Genomic DNA, 4,331 nt, shown 5'->3' on the forward strand with positions numbered 1-4,331 from the left:
CTAAGGTTTTGTTCAATCTAGCAAGGATTTCAAAGGCAACGTCGATCAAACTATTATGATATATGAATAGGTTTCACTCAAGTGTTAGAAATAAAGATAATGTGAGAGAAGATAATTATAACAACAATAACACATTAAACAGATTTCAACCTTGAAAAGGTAAACTCAAAAAAACGAGCTTATAGATCTATTATTATTATTAAAGATAATGTGAGAGAAAATTATTATAGCAACAATAACCCATAAAACATATTTCAACTTGAGATCCCTATGACTTAAATGAAAGCATGCTTTGGCATGAAGCAACCCCTGGAAAACCCATTTCCAAACTGAGAAAAACTAGCTACTATTATTATTATTATATGGCTTAAATGCAATCATGTGCCCTCTACCTCAAATTACAATGGGAAATCCCTAACTCTTTTAAAAGACTCCATGACATGTAATCCATGGACTCTAATACCACTCTCCACCAAAACTATATGCATAAACCATGAGTCTAAAGTACGTAGCAACACATTACAATGGAGAATCCTGAAGAATTTTAAACTTTTTAAAAGACTTTATCACATATAATTCATGCACTCTAATATCATAAGGCACCAAAACCGTCGCCTTGAACTTAATAGCTTTGACTCTTTCCCCAAATCAAATTTATGATTTCCTTATCCAATAACCCAAGAAAAGTTCCCACTAAGATAATATGCACCTTTTACCCATATGCACCTTTTACCCATATGTCACGGAGTCAAAATCATAGTACCAATTTGAATCCGGTTGAGAAGATTACCCACTAAGAGAATATGCACCTTTTACCCATATGTCAAGGAGTCAGAATCATAGGACCAATTTGAATCCGGTTAAGAAGATTACCCTCCCTCGGAACTATGGGAACAAACCACCGCAGCAACCAAAAATTAGCTGCGGTCCTAACCGATTGATCTCATTGTAACCCAAGGGTCCTAAATAACCGCCGTTACATGGCAGCCACCTGTGTCGGCCGCAAATATGGAAGAGTACGAGCCGTGATCGTTACTTTTTCCATTCATATAAATTCCTCTCTCTATATAAATATTGTAACAAAATCTCGCTACTATCATCCAATCTTTTTCACTTCATCGCAATCTCAGAGCAATCCAATCTTTTTCACTTCATCGTGCCTATCTGTCCACTTGCTCAGATCATGGATCAATCAACCACGCCGATGGCCGAGGAAGTATGCAATAATAATAACAATGATACTGTGAAATTGCAGAGCTGCGATGGCAAAATATTTGAGGTGGAAACAGAGGTGGCATCGACTTCAGGCATCATAAAGAGAATGATGGGGGACTTGGGCACCAACATTACCATTCCTCTGCCTCTCGTTTCTGCCAAGATTCTGCGTCGCGTTATTCAATATTGCAGATACCATGTTCTTGATGCCCCCACTGTATCGCTTGATGCCGTCAAAACGTGGGATGAGGAGTTCGTGAAAGCTCTTGTAGAAGATCGCGCCATACTGTTTGAAGTTACAAAGGTTGCCCACTACCTGGTGGTCACAAATCTTTTGGACTTGATGTGTCAAACTATTGCCGATATGTTGAAAGGGAAAACTGCTGAACAGATGCGTGAGCTTTTCAACATTCCGAATGAAAATTAATCGTTAAATCACTCTGCAATGACAGAGTACCTTGCTTTCTGCAATTTGGTTTGGTTCGTTTGAACATGAATTTGATAGCATGTCATTAGGTTTAGATTCTCTGCAAACGGTTGAGTGTGAAGCCAAATTTATTGAGGATTTTAGATCAGATAGATCTCGAGGATTCTAGATCTTTCTACACCACCATTAGTTTCTAGAATCACATGCAGGATTCTAGATGGAGTAGTCTACCTAGGCGGAGGAATGGCTCGGTTTCCGGCCGCTGCCCGGAAAAACCTCCGGTTTCGGCCGCCGCCAATTCCTCCGCCCAGCTCCGCCACCCTCCTCGAGCTCCGCCCAGCGCCGCCGCGACCTCCGCCCAGATCGATTCCGTGAACTTCCAAAGAATAACAGACAGGGATCCGTGGCGCAATGGTAGCGCGTCTGACTCCAGATCAGAAGGTTGCGTGTTCGATTCATGTCGGGTTCAATGTGAGTTCGTTTTATTTTCGCCCAGCTGAGGATTGCAGACATGACTCAGAACTCGAAGGAAGCGATAGAATACCAGTTTCAGAACTCCATTTGAACCCATTTTTCCCGTTATGAAATGGCAGTCAGTTGGGCAGTTGTAACAACAACCTTAATATTACACCGCCAACAAGTAATATCCCAGGCCGGAGTGCACGGCACGCTGAGTTTTGATACTGCGAGTATTACTACTGGCAGACGACGGATTTTATTTAGTATACAAGCTTTGCTGGGCTGTTATTTTGCGTGATATAACAGAAACCTGAGAAGATAACCCAGGCCGGTGCCGAGGCAGGGATATTACTTGTTGGCGGTGTAATATTAAGGTTGTTGTTACAACTGCCCAACTGACTGCCATTTGATAACGGGAAAAATGGGTTCAAATGGAGCTCTGAAACTGGTATTCTATCGCTTCCTTCGAGTTCTGAGTCCTGTCTGCAATCCTCAGCTGGGCGAAAAAAAAACGAACTCACATTGAACCCGACGTGAATCGAACACGCAACCTTCTGATTTGGAGTCAGACGCGCTACCATTGCGCCACGGATCGCTGTCTGTTATTCTTTGGAAGTTCACGGAATCGAGCTGGGCGAAGGTCGCGGCGGCGCTGGGCGGAGCTCGAGGAGGGTGGCGGAGCTGGGCGGAGGAATTGGCGACGGCCGGAACCGGAGGTTTTTCCGGGCGGCGGCCGGAAATCGGGCCATTCCTCCGCCTAGGTAGACTACTCCATTCTAGATCTTTGTACACTGCCAGTGGTTTCTAGATCATTCCAGATCTCCATCTGAATCACACATAGGATTTTAGATCCCTCTTCTGCCTCTATAAATTTGTAATTTCTATGGCCAAGGAAAGCAAGCCAAGGCCCAAGCCTATTATGTAATGCAAAGTGATTTTTGTTCTCCAATAATTGTTTTATCTATTCCGTTGTTTTTGATTAAGTAATCTTGTTGTTTCTCCATTTGTCTATTTCTATGAATTATTCTCGCTATTGTCGTCTAAGTCTTTCTGTGAATTATTCTCGCTATTGTCGTCTAAGTCTTTGAATATAAATCCCTTGTGTTATTTATGCTCTGGTCTAATACAAACACTATGTTTAGTATACACATTTCCTTAGGCATTTTAGTAATTTTTGCAAATTTTGATATTATACTATGGTACGGGAATTTTTATGACACAAAATTTCTCGTTATTTTGGCTTAATAAACGAAAAAATGTAGTCAATTTTACATAGGCGATGGGATGTGAGAGTGATAAGTAATGTAACATTGTTACTACATTGATAGAAATATGTTACAAGTATACATAATTATGTTACATAGTATGCCCTTTGCACTTTGAATGCGGTGACTCTTCTGTTGTAATTAGTTTGCATGAGGTGACTTTTTTTTGTTGTAATTACTTTGCGTGTAGTAAATTGTTACTGTTATTCAGTATGAGGTAGATCTTACTTATCCAGTATGGGGGTAGATTTCACTTTATATTTACGAATACTAAAAAAAGGTTTTATTTAGGGGAAGCATATGGGCCAAATACCATGCGCCAAATTATTATTAATACTATGCAAAAAATATTCTTAACCCTAATATTAATATTAATAAAAATAAAGATGACACATGGTATAGAGAACCAATGATATTGACCCATAGTATTCACATGGAATGTAGACTATATAAAGGGGGAAATTAAACCATTATAGATCCATCTTTAATCTAGATCTACAAAGCCTGGAGAGGGATCAAATATATTAATATGCCAACTAGCATAAACTGAAAAAAGATAAGATTTGATCCCTCGTGGGGCTTGGTACATGGAGGTAAAGATGGATCTATGGTGGTTTATTTGGAAGTATGCATAATTATTATTCTAATTTTTGTTTAATATAATAATAATATAGTACTATTTAATGTTTGTGTGGATAGGTATAGAAGAGATATTGTAATCTAATGTGATGTTATTGTAATTCTAATTAATTTACGGTTTTTTCAAAGATTTAGGTGTTGTAATTATCTAAAAAATTTGTTAAGTTGTTGAACTACATTTTCTCAAGCTACTTTCAATTGTTTTTTGGTCAATAATTTTCTTCTCCAAAGTTTGCCTAGGCTAAATCTTCAACTATTCCTAGATTTTTTTGTTCAAATATAAATAAGAAAACCACTTGTTTATTTTAATTATAAATAATCTTAAA

At 38.8% G+C, this 4,331-nt stretch overlaps 1 non-coding gene and 1 pseudogene across 1 annotated transcript; both read left to right on the forward strand.

The window, feature by feature from the left end:
- The first annotated feature begins 1,204 nt into the window (after positions 1-1,204).
- On the forward strand, positions 1,205-1,642 carry LOC149251977 (uncharacterized; annotated as a pseudogene).
- Positions 1,643-2,039: 397 nt separating this feature from the next.
- Positions 2,040-2,111, forward strand: TRNAW-CCA (transfer RNA tryptophan (anticodon CCA)). The gene has a single exon. It is a non-coding gene; the product is annotated as a tRNA-Trp (tRNA).
- Positions 2,112-4,331: the final 2,220 nt, after the last annotated feature.

Source organism: Pinus tabuliformis, chromosome 7, assembly GCF_031772625.1.
Source record: "Pinus tabuliformis cultivar Carrire ecotype Pingquan chromosome 7, CPIR1, whole genome shotgun sequence".
Lineage (NCBI taxonomy): Eukaryota > Viridiplantae > Streptophyta > Pinopsida > Pinales > Pinaceae > Pinus > Pinus tabuliformis.